The 13,481-nt window shown below is 42.6% G+C and overlaps 1 long non-coding RNA gene across 1 annotated transcript; it reads right to left on the bottom strand.

The window, feature by feature from the left end:
* Nucleotides 1-2,440: 2,440 nt before the first annotated feature.
* Nucleotides 2,441-8,706, bottom strand: LOC138513034 (uncharacterized). Its single transcript, XR_011281662.1, has 3 exons — nucleotides 8,426-8,706; nucleotides 3,347-3,484; nucleotides 2,441-2,888 (listed from the first exon to the last, which is right to left on the bottom strand). It is a non-coding gene; the product is annotated as an uncharacterized lncRNA (long non-coding RNA).
* Nucleotides 8,707-13,481: the final 4,775 nt, after the last annotated feature.

Genomic DNA, 13,481 nt, shown 5'->3' on the forward strand with positions numbered 1-13,481 from the left:
CTGACCTTTCCCTGACTGGGTGTCTCACCTCCTTATTTGTCTCTCTCTCCCCCTCTCAAGCTCCAACTTTTCCCTGATGATTATGTTGCCCTCTTTTTCCTGTGCCCAATGCCAACCTTTACCAGATGTTCATCACTGCCTCCTTCCTCTCCATGTTCTCGTCACTCACTCTGCCCACCATCACCACCAACCACCTTCCAAACTCCCTCGCCTCTACCCAGGGTCAACCCCATATTGCAGTCTGTGCATCTGAAGTAATCAGGCAATAAAAAGGGCAACAGTATCACTGTGTTTGCGGTGTGCATATATGATTGGTTGATGGCACTTGGGCCCTTGTGCTTCCCAGGTGTACTGTGCAGCTTAATTAGTGTTTTGATCGCGTCTGCTGCCCTCAGTCAAAAAGGAAGATAATCCTGGACTCATTCTGGAGTCATCCGCTGACTCCATCCTAGAGTCATCCATGGATAGTTCAGGAAGATCATCTGAATTCATCCTGAAGTATGTGTACAGGCCAAAGTATTTAAATGAGATGACTCTAGAGTTATTACAGAAACTATTCCAGAATGGGTTCGGATTACTTCCAGTGATGATCTTGGATTACTCCAGGATGACTCCACGACAACTTCAGGATGAGTGGGGATTACTCCAGGATGACTTCGGATTTCTCTAGGATGACTACATGACAACTTCAGGATGACTTCACGACAACTTCCGGATGAGTGGGGATTACTCCTAGATGACTTCGGATTAATCTAGGATGACTCCACGACAACTTCAGGATTACTCCAATGAGAGCTTTAGGCTGGGTTTTGGATAGTGAATGATTATTGCAGACCACTACAGGATGAGTTTGAATGATTTCAAGATGCTTCCAAAGGATTTAGGAAAAGGGTTTTGATTACACCATGATGTATCCCTTTTGAGTAAGATTGGTGGTATTACTTTAGAATGACTCTAGTTAGACGTATGTATAGTGTACTGGAAAAACTCTAGGGAATTTTGCTGCCGTCACTTTCCATCTTTGCCTTCTATGCTAGTGCACCCAAATGTCATTATCTAAGTCTGCTGATTTAGGGTACAAAACTACAAATGCCCCCCCATGTCACAAAGCAACCTGCAAACTCCCTCATTTCAATTCTCACCTCTAGCTAGCATGGCCTCACACCCAATAAACTCCCACAATTACAAAGCGCTGCACTAAAATACACACTTCCAGAGACCTAAACCGAATCTGCTTTCCGGCAAGCCAATGACCACCCCAGGGCCTTTTGCAGAGACCCACCCACCACTTAGAGACTAAGGCGTGAACTCTGCAAACTGCAACAATACCTCAGAGAAGGCCTATTATTTCAGCATACAGGCCTCCTGCAACAGACACAAACAGGGCCAAAGAACAACCCCACACACATACACCCATCCCTCCCTACCCACACATTCAGACCTACCCAGACACACACCCAGCCCCTCAAACATCTCCACACACTCGTCACCAGTGCCCCTACAAACACAGCCTTCCCCACAACTACACCCTACCAAATAAAATCTGGATTGAAAGTGCACTATTGGATTTTCCCAAACATTTATATCCTCTTTAAATCCTCTTTAGCTGCAGAAAATCCAATTGTACTCAGTGGATTGCATTTGTCTTCCTTTTGGCTTAATGCACCCACAATATGTGTATTAGCCATCCTCAGTGGAATGCAATCCCTAAACAATCCAAGCAATCCAATCCCCAAACAATCCACTAAAAATCCAAAAGCAATCCAATCCCCAAACAATCCACTAAAAATCCAAAAGCAATCCAATCCCCAAACAATTCAGGAAACATCCCAAAACAATCCAATCCCCAAATAAATCCACCAATGGATTGCATTTGTCTTCCTTTTGGCTTCCATACCCAAAAAATCTAGATTGAAAGTGCATTGCTACTGGATTTTCCCAAACATTTAAATCCTCTTTAAATGCAGAAAATCCAATTGTATTAAGTGGATTGAATTTGGATTCCTTTTGGCGTAATGCACCTGAAATCTGTTAATTAGCCATCCTCAGTGGAATGCAACCCCTAAACAATCCAAGCAATCCAATCCCCAAACAATCCACTAAAAATCCAAAAGCAATGCAATCTCCAAACAATTCACGAAAAATCCAAAAGCAATGCAATCCCAAAAGCAATGGGTTGCATTTGGCTTCCTTTTGGCTTAATGCACCCGAAACATGTCTATTAGAAATCCTTCCTGATAGAGACGATTCAATCGGAAAACAATCCTATAAAAATCCCAACCCTCCAAAAGTGATTACACTCATTGAGTCTTAGTAGTCATTTGGGTACAATGACAGGAATGTCGAGCAAGGGCAATGGGATATTATGTATTAAAAAATAAAGAAAAAAAGAATTAAACACCTGCTTTTTATTCAATTGTATTTATTAAAAGAGGCACAATGAGGTTCACCCTGAAAGTGTACAAGCGCACAAGCATGACTGTAGCAATCCCAGAACTGGGTGCTTTACAATTAGTGGACATGCATGGGTTACAAAAACAATACCAGCCAGGGAGTCGAATGTGGACCCAGTCTAAGCCCAGGGAGCAAGGGAGTCATCTGGGGAACCATCCCAGTGAGCAAGGGAGGAGGCAGGGGACCCAACTCAGGGAGCAATTGTGAAGGAGGTTCCCAGACACAGCCCAGCTACCAAGGTAGTCCGGTGGGGACCCAGAACCAGCCAATAGGTGAAATGGAGACCCAGGGCAATCCCAGAGAGCAAGGGAGTTGTGTGGGGACCCTGCCCAGGGAGCAAGGAAGTTGGTTCAGCAGGTGGCGTGCCAGGTTGCTCGTCTGTCTTTTTGCTGTCATCACAATCTCCCTTGGTTTCACAGGGTTCACCAAGAAGTCTGTAAGAAGAAGAATGTTACTCTGTGCATATAAGAAATAAAAAATGATTAGGTTTCTTAAAAATGAAAATCTATATCAAGATATGGAAATTGTTCATATTTCTATATGTAATAAAGCCACATCCACAAGTATATTCTTTCTTTATGGTTTCTGTTTATCTTGTTTCCTTACTGCTTTTCTAGTTTCCAGCCCAACTAGTTATTATTAACATTGTATCATGCTTTGGCGAAACAGCTTTGTAAGCACAATATGAAACATTATAGGCTGTAGGCTTAGGCATATAGCCGATTGCAAATTGTACAAAGGTATCAACCCCAAGATGTCTTCATAGGAATGCCGGGGGAGAGATGAGGTAGGAGGAAGACTATGTTTTCACTTGCATATTGACAGAGAAAATTAAGCATTTATTTTAATAGGGGTGTTAACCAACTTTCTTTTTTACTCAAGGGGTGCTTACTTCTGATGCTGTTGCCAGACTGGGGTCAGATTAAAATACTAGAGTGGTTCTGGTCCTCCCTCTTTTTCCACTGACGAGCCAGTTCCAGGCAGTGTTCGATGGCCAGCTTCTGATGCAAATCCATTCTATCCCAGTACACTGAAATAGAAGCACAAACATTAATATTAAACATTCTAATAGCAACAAATGGAACTTCTTACTGAGCAATGAAAGTCAGCAAAAAAAAATAAAAACTTCAATTTAAAGCCTAGCATGTTCCTATGATGGCTTCTAGTTTGACACAATTAGTTTAATTTTATTTGGATAATCAAATGTATTAAACATAATTTACAAAAAGCTCGTATTCACCTCCGACATGGGGACAGCCTGTACTTTCCCAGTTCGGGGACCCAGATGAGCACAAGGCATGTAGTCACGAGGTAACCAATTTTGACTTTACTTTTACATACCAATAGCATCTGTGTTTTAAAAAAATTGTGAATTTGAAGAGATTCTCATTTCCACACCACTGGGTTAATCATTTTGATCTTGCTGTCCCTAGTCTAACAAAATTTGAGGTCCATGGGAGTGATTTATTTTGCAGTTCTAAAAAGGCCTCAGTCATGGTATTGCTCCAAATGTTTCCTTGTCTCCCGTGGGGTCCTGATATCTCCCTTTCCAGTGCAGGGAACCACATGGCAGGTGAAAGCAGATGATTTTGTTTTGGACAGGTGAGAGCCCATTGAAATGTATCGACGGGTAAGAGACTTGGTGGCAAGCTTTACCCCTGTCACATTGGGGATTTTGAGGGTGCTGGGTGCCTGTTTTTGATTGAGATGGCAAAGGATTCTCACCCAGGGGGTGCATGGTATGTTAAGGCTTGTGGCTTCCATTTTTGGCCAACATAGACTCAAGCTTTTCCCTTGCCACATTGGGGATTTTGAGGGTGCTGGGTGCCTGCTTTTGACTGGGATGGCAAATGATTCTCACCCAGGGGGTGCATGCTATGTTTAGGCCCTTGGCTTCCATTTTCACACAACATAGTCTCAAGCTTTACCCATGCCACATTTGGGATTTTGAGGGTGTTGGGTGCCTGCTTTTGACTGGGATGACAAAGGATTCTCACCCAGGCATGCATGCTATGTTTAGGTCTGTGACTTCCATTTTCGCCCAACATAGTCTCAAGCTTTACCCTTGCCACATTGGGAATTTTGAGGGTGCTCGGTGCCTGCTTTTGACTGGGATGGCAAAGGATTCTCACGTAGGGGATGCATGGTATGTTAAGGCCTGTGGCTTTGATTTTTGCCCAAAAGAGTCTGAAGCTTTACCCTTGCCACATTGGGGATTTTGAGGGTCCTGGGTGCCTGCTTTTGACTGGGATGGCAAAGGATTCTCCCCCAAGGGGTGCATGCTATGTTAAGGCCTGTGGCTTCCATGTTTGCCCAACATGGTCCCAAGCTTTACCCTTGCCACATTGGGGATTTTGAGGCTGATGGGTGTCTGCTGCTTTTGACTGGGATGTCAAAGTATTGTCACACAGGGAGTGCATGCTATGTTAAAGCCTTTGGCTTCCATTTTCACCCAACATAGTCTCAAGCTTTACCCTTGTCACATTGGGGATTTTGAGGGTGCTGGGTGCCAGCTTTTGACTGGGATGGCAAGGGATTCTCACACAGGGGGTACATGCTAATCTTAGGCCTGTGGCTTCCATTTTCGCCCAACATAGCCAAAAAGGTGTGCTTAGCAAAGCGTTCAAAAATTATTCAACACAAGTGCAACTAAGCAAAAGCTGAATGACAATCAGTATTAGTCCGCAAATCATTGTACAAACTTTGTGATGCTCTGAAATAATCTGGAAGCCATCCCCAAATCATCAAGAACAAACATGTTTCATGGTGGTGGTCTTGAAGTAATCAGTAGGTCATCCCACAATCATCCCCAAATCATCAGAGACAATATGTTTTTGCTCTTGAAGTAATCGGCAGGCCATCCCAGAATCATCCCCAAATCATCAGGGACAAACAGGTTGATGCTCTTGAAGTAATCAGCAGGACATCCCAGAATCATCTCCAAATCATCAAGGAACAAACAAGGTGATGCTCTTGACGTAATCGGCAGGTCATCCTAAAATCATCAGGAACAAAGCATTTTCTAAAATAGGAATGATGTTGGCATCAACAGCAAGTCATCCTAAGCTCATCCCCATCCCCATCCACCATTCTGAGACATTTGTTAATGGCTTTAATAGCCTGATGACTTCTGATGATGTAAGAATGACTTCTAATGTAGTTCAATGATCATCAGATGACTCCAGGATTCTCTCTAAAGTCATCCTTTTAGACCAGGGGCTCCTCAGCCCAAGGCAACTTTAGGGTAAGTCACCATCTTGGAATCCAGCCATGTTTTCATGGTGAATGTCCGACTCCAGCATGGCTTTGGCAGACTTGCCTTAGTCTGCTTGGCTCTCCCTGTGGTTAACACTTCTATCTGCGTCACATCAACAGTAATCCATATTGCCTGACAGTAAGTACATCAGCAGTTGAGCAGTTCTGCATCTATTCTTCTAGAATTTCAGTGCATCTTACATCTCCGACTCTGTGACCGGACTGCGTCAACTGGGTTCAAACCCTCTTCTATTTTGCTTTGTGGGTGCAAGCTGTGGGAGGGGTGAGAGGCTCTTGGAATCCCTGCTCCACCAGGGTCTGCATTGTGGAACAGGTGTGACTCTGCATCCCTGAGAACCTCCCTCCCCTGATGCACGTGACTTCATCGCACCACCCAAAGCAGACCACTTTCGCTAAATAACAGACAAGTTCCATGCACCATAAAATTAATTCTAAGAATTGGAGGAGCAGTGAATGTGCATTAAAGATAAAGGGCCTGATTCATGGAATTTCTTGCACTGCTGAAAAGTGACTTTGCACTGCTGAAAAGTGACTTTGCACTGCTGACACAACCCCCGATTCATTGAGCTGTGCAGAGTGTTTTTTTGCAGTGCAAAGTCAGTACAAAGTCATTTTTGCACTACAAAATGACTTTGCACTGCAAAAATACAATTTGCACAGTTCCATGAATCAGGGGTTGTGTCGGCAGTGCAAAGTCACTTTTCAGCAGTGCAAAGTCACTTTGAATCATCGAGCAAAAAATACCATTAATCGGACCCAAAGTCGTACACTGCACCCAATACGTGTAACAGTAAAGTCAAGCAGCCCCCAGACGAGACAGCGAGCCATTTACTTAGAGTGAGCCAAAACGGGTACACTACTCTGTTCTGCACAGAGTCTACAACACCTTGAGCTTGGCCTCTTTCAAGGACCTGATAAATCGCACTGAGAGGCCCACCCCAGCTGTCTCTACTGTCACAGGTAGGCGCACTCTTGATTGATGTTTTATTTCACAATTGAACCTTTCCACCTGGTTTGTGCAAGTTAAACATACCAACCACATTAAGCAAGAAATACTTGTGTGTTATGATTAAGAGAAAATGTACAGAAGTGAAACAAGAATGCGGGTCAAAACCTGGGATTTAGCACTACACCAATGTCAAAACGGTATTCTTTCCAGAGCTCTTGCATCGACACCGCCATTTTACAAGTTCTTTCTCAGAATACAGATTTGCTATTTTTAATGAATTTGGGAAAATATCCTGTTTTGACATCGAATTAGTTATTGTCGTTTTCTTTTTTAACTTGGGTTTGCCACACCTTTCCCAACCCCTACCCCTCATTGCGCCCCTGCTTTATATTCTCCAGTGTTTTATTTGCATACTGCTTGTATTCCTGTCTTTTCCCACTGCAAGTTTGCTGCACTTTTTTAGGACTGGCTGTAGAGAACTTCAGCTTCCTGTCAGACCTCTTGCATCAGTAGGACTAGGGGACCCTAGTGTCAATCAGCTACGGTATAATGCATTGCCAGTCGTTTTGGAGAAGCTAGCACAGCTGTGTAAGTGTGAGGGGGAGTTGTGGAAAGTTGCTTTCAAGTTCATATTTTGTGTCAATGTATTTTGGTGCATGCATTTAAATGTGGTTACATAATATACTAACGTCACCCAGCCCCCCATCCAATCCATAATGATCTTCTGCTTTGCATTTCAAAATGTACCTCTCATTGGGCCATTTCGTCCTAACTAAAGAAGTATGGCAGGCTTGGTAATGTTATTTCTTAATTGGGTGTGCCAGCGGTATAATAGTATTGCTAGTCAGCTAGTGAACTGCTGCATAATGCTTTTGGGAAGGTTTTCACTGAATTTGTTGTACATTATACTGAATCACTCCATTTTATTACAGGAGAGCATTTTCACTTACCTATTAGTGTTTATGCTTGTTGGTGCAATTGCTTCCTTGGGGTTTGCAAAGCTGCTGGTAGAGACATGGGCATAATGTGACATGCATCACATATGTTAAAGCAACTGGTTCTATGACTTGTCAGTGTATCGGAACATGCTTTTCAGTAGTAGAGGGATTTAGTTCACATAGCAGTATTTCTGAAGGTCACATGTATTCTCACATCTCTCATGTCTGTCTATTCAGCCATCTCTGGTCCACTCTCTGTAACCCATCCGTGAGAAAATATAGCATGATTAACAGGAAGAAAGCAGCCACGTATAATCCCAAAAGGGCATCATGCATATTCAAATGAGGCCTGGCTGATGTGTGGGGCATTCATGATGGATCCTGGTCAGTGACATTAAAAGCTCAGATGAGGTTGTACAGCAAACAGGCAAAGAAGAAGGGTGAACATATGAAACATTACAAGGTGGTAGCATTGTGAATTGTCCTCCGTGGCAAAGCTACACGAAGTCACTGGCTAAGCTAACATGTTTGGTCTTGCAATTGTAGAGGGTGAGATTGTTTGTACTAAGCAGACAATAAAAAATGAAATCTTCCGTCCACACATAAAAAGCCAGGCTGGAGGCTTGGCCAAGCAGCAACGGAGATGGCAGCATAAACGCGGAGCTCCGTGAGCAGAGAGATAATATCCTAAACATGAACATTTAGCATGGACTTTCTCAACCTCCAAGCACTATCTTATAGTGTTATCAACTGCAGGACATTAATTCAGAAACGTTTTTGTGGCTTTAACCGCAACGAACATTCTTACTGCAGTGCCGGTGATTTCTGTGTGAAACGGCGTAGCACCGGCGCCTCCTCAGATGTTCTCCAGCAGAGTTTCTCTTTGGAACCAGCTGCTGTACCCTCCGAGAGGATTGGAAGAGGAGGCTTGATAACACCCAACCCAGCCTCTTTGTGCCCTCTGTGACGGTGAGAGTCACGTTCTACCACCTCAGGGGTGCGTTCCTCTTTGGATGCGACGCAATATACAATTGTAGCCCCTCAATCTCTCTAGAGCCGCCACACTGTTGAAAACGTTCCTATTTCTGCCATTACTGCTGCTTGTTTAAGCCAACTAGCCGCATGTGTCCACAGTAGGTGCCCTTTTTCCTCACACGCAAGAGCTTACCTCACGTCATCCGGCCCATAAATCACTCTACTCCTAGGCTGCAACTGCACAGTTGAGGCTTACTCATTACTGACACCCGGTGGGTGAGCTGAATATTACATCTTGCATTTTATGCAAGTTTCTATTCAACTTCTTTCAACTTCTGGCTCACAACATCTGCCTTCACTTCCAAACATGACTGATAATATCCAAACTGCGAACAAAGAACATACACCGGAAGTTGCCAGCCGCTAGCCCTGTGCTGCACTCTAAATGGGATATAATCCCCGGAACATTTATGACCAAGTGAGATCAGGGGCCTCCTCATGAGAGACAGCAGTCCTAATTGGTCAATGCAATAAATATCTTTAGATGTGTAGATTTCAATCATAACGTTCCTTATGTTAATCAAGTAGTGCACATCTGTGCATAAATGAGCCTGTCCTCCTGATTTGGCACAGTCAGGAACCAACAAAACTGAGAATACAGGTCGAACAGGTAAAGAGAATGTTCATTTATAACGAAATTCAAAGACAACACACTGATTAAGCGTCAGTGTGTAAAGCCCAAAATAATACAATATAAGCATTCATCAATACAGTTGAACACAGTGTCATATCCAAGCTGCTAGTGTACTCTAATAAACCAAAACATTGAATTCATGCATTCAGGATAACAACAGAAAATATATCATCAAATAGATACATGTGCATCTCATTCATATGAGCAGTAAAATTCCTTCTGCTCAATCATTAAGAAGTATGGGTTCCTGTAAATGGACACTAAACTTATCTTTGAAGCAATAGAAGACATTCACTTCTACCTGCATTATAAATACAGAAATAGCATTGCTCAGCTACCATCCACATAGAGTTGCCCTACAAGGGTACATGGCAAAAGAATATTAGATATGCTGGTATCCCTACTCACCCAGTCAGAAGTCAAGCTCCTAGCCCCGGGTATTGTTATGATGCTGGACGGTTACTCCCAAGGTGATGAACGAAAAGAGTCAAAAGAAATATTGGGCACTTATGGGGAGCCTTGGCGGTCATTCATAATGTCTAGACATACATGAATATGTTGTTAAAATAATCCATAATCCATAATATCATACAGTGATGTAAATAGGTCAAAGCGCACACATTGCATATGTATAGAAGATAATCTAGGGCTTATCACGTAATTTCTCAATTGAAAGGGGTATTCAAGCCGACCGAACATGATTGTGCCGTTTGAATAAGTACATAAGGCAAATCGCACAAATATAGTGCGTTCAAAGAGAATCATGTAAAAGGTATAGCAGGTAATCCTGCCGTGACACCTTAAAAACCCATACCTAAAAAGATCTGGAAGTACACAGGACTCGAGCCGCCCGTCAGCCAGACGCGCTGCTCAACTCTGCGTTGTATTATAGGTTTCCATGGGAGCGGCGCACATGTGCGCCGCGTCCATGGTCTCCATCTTGGTGTGGGAACCTGCTGGAATTGGCACACTCGTATAGACAATGGATTCCATATTCACAATGTGGAGATAACAATATCGTTATCGTTCAGGCATCTACACTGAGCTAGCATAAATGTCCCGAGTAGCGAATGGTGACCAAGTCTTACTCGTGGATTAGGTTGCCATGGGCCACGGCTGCCATCATGTGTACAGAGTCCTTGTCAACTTGTGACGAATCATCCCCAGCCAGCTGGCCAGAGAGGACAGAATAAGGTACAAAGGAGTGCCCGTAACAAACAAGCAGATCCCCAGGGTTTCAGAAAAAGAATAAATCCCCCTTCTGACAATTAAAATATCCACAGTCCAACACCCACATGGCATGAGAGGAGGACTGACAGAGTTATAGGTGGAGATTCAAATGCGGGAGGCAGGGCACCACCGCAGTCAATGACTGCATGGTGCCCCGCCTCTCGCCAGTAATAAGAGCCCCACTGAGGCTGGACGCCGGGCGAACTGAGAAAGAATTCCCACGTCCCTGTCCACCCAAGTCTGGCGTAGTAGGTCGAAGTCCTAGATAGTTAATACATGTCTCTTATATCTCGACAGACTCAGTAATTATTGCAGTTCAGTTACTCTGATCAATCCAATAAGTAGTAAATACAGTGAACAAACAAATGCATCCACAGTATGTCAATATTATGGTGCATAGTACGTATACACAGACGTGCAGCTATACACATTGTTGTAATTTGCTGAAGTAATGCATCAATTTCTGTTTCAGAGTGTAGCATTCTAAATAACAATTCAATCAAGCAAAAAACACATGCTGTTACACAAAGCACATAAGGTCACATTCACAATTCATGCCTCTTGGGCTCAGACAGTCTAGTAGGTCAATCCAAACAATCTCCCTCTGTAGCAGTCCTTTGTGGACATCTCCCCCTCTCAAACCTACTTTCACTTGTATAATATCCAAACTGCGTCCATATCAGACAATTCACCATTTAATTGCTGCATGGAAAATATTTTAGAGTAACTCAGCAATATTTGTTCATCCATCTCCACAATTGACTCCCATTCCTCCAGCATACAAGAAGAACTTAAAGTCTTCAAAAATGACATTAACACATTTTCTGGCAAACTAGATGAAGCTGAAGAAAGAGTTGCTATTGTCAAGGATAGGGTAGACAGCCTTGAAAACATACAACTAAGACTTGCGCAACTGGCAGGCGAGGTCACAGAGTTAGAAGACAGAAATTGTAGAGACAATCTACGCTTCTATTGGATCCCTGAGAAAATGGAAGAAGACAACCCCATTCATTTTCTTATCAATTGGGTCCCCTCTGCCTTAGGTATCACTTTTTCACCTCCTTTGGAGCTGCAGCGTGCTACCCGAACAAGGCCTCGCTTCTCTAACAACAAAACTATGCCTAGACCTTTCATTGCTTGGTTCCTAAGACATCAACAAGCACGCCAAAGTCTACTAGCTGCCAGAAAGAATTCCCGCATTCTATTTCAGGACAAGAGAATCTTCATCTCTTCAGACTTCTCCAAAATCACTCAAGCCAAGAGGAAAACATTCCTTGATATGAGACCTCTCATGAAGTCCCTTGACATCAGACATGGACTACTATCACATGCAAAAATGATAATTACCATTCCGGGTGGCCCTACCAAAGAATTCCCAGAGCTAAGCGATCTCTTCAATTTGCTTCAATCCCTTCAAGATATGCCAATGGACACAACTTCCTTAGAGTCCTCATACAGTTCCTCTAACCCAGATCCACAACTTCAAACACCTGCTTTAAAAAAAACAAAGCATCAACATATCCAGTTTACCCCTAAACGTAGCAGATCTGTTTCATCAATTCCTTTTCATTCTCTGTCTACTTTTACTCATCAGAGAGATAAATCAAGATATTCCATTAAATCCACAGATCCTACTCTTTCAACTCTACAAACTTGTTTAACCATGATATTATTACATAATTGCTCCATTTGTTAATCTATCTGTTCATGTTATTATAACTTTTGACTGTATTTTCATCTCCTGTTCCTTGGCTTCTCTTCACTTATGCTCAGTCCTTCTCTGTACTCTGGTATCCACCATGGCACTCGTGCTTCTATTCTAACTAATCTCACCTCATCTCTTTTACCATTACTTATGCTTATAGCAACACTAATAATTACTCTACTTACTCTCATTCGTCTTTTCCTTTTTTGTCATGATCCCACCCTTCTGTTCCTCCCTACGTACTCCGGTGATACCACAATGTATGGAAGTTATTGCTCCACTGGTTCATTACGTCTCTTAAAATCACATATATTAGATCACGTTCATGTTTTAGCTCTCACTGCGCTCTTACTTTTTGTCATTATCAACCTTCTTATTGCAAATGTCTATTAAGTTTGCTACTTGGAATGTCAAATGGTTGAATCACCCCATTAAACGCAACAAAATAATGACTCAACTTACAAAAATTAAAGCAGATATTGCATGTCTCCAAGAGACTCATCTGAGCTCTTATAGCGAAAACCTCAAAGTCAGAGCCTCTTGGGTCAGCCATACACTCTTCTCCAATGCTCTAGACAAAAAAGGTGGTGTCTCTATTTTGATCATTAAACACCTAAATTTCACATTAGTCAATGAAGAAAAAGATCTGAAAGGCTGGTGGATCATTATAGAAGCTATTATTAACAATTTGTCAGTAACTATAATCAATGTCTATGGTCCCAACGCACGTAACCCCCTTTTCTGGTCCAACTTTAATCTAAAGCTTGCTCAGAAGAGTCCAGAGAGATTTATCGTATGTGGAGATGTAAAGCAGGTTTTTGACTTCACCCTTGATCGCAAATCTGCCTCCCTTTTGTCAATTCCAAATCCTTCAATAGTTTCCTTAACTTGCTACACAATCTCAATTTTATTGACTCCTAGCATTTTTGCCACCCAGATACAAAAGATTATACTTTCTACTGTCCCACGCACCAATCCTTTTCTAGGTTGGATTATATTTTTGTTAACCCTTCACTAACCTCCACTATTATTAATTCTGAGATCGGTCCCGTAACCATTTCTGATCATGCACCTGTCTCTACTACTCTAGAATGAATACCTATCCCTAAACTCTCTCCAAGATGAAGATTTAACTAATTTCTCCTTAAAGACATCTTTCATCAACAAAAACAACTCTTTCATCAAAGAGTTCTTTCTCTACAATCATCCAGGACTTACCTCCATGCATAATAACTGCAACGCTTTCAAAGCCTCCCTCCG

Source organism: Ambystoma mexicanum, chromosome 12, assembly GCF_040938575.1.
Source record: "Ambystoma mexicanum isolate Mex_15411 chromosome 12, UKY_AmexF1_1, whole genome shotgun sequence".
Taxonomy (NCBI): Eukaryota; Metazoa; Chordata; class Amphibia; order Caudata; family Ambystomatidae; genus Ambystoma; species Ambystoma mexicanum.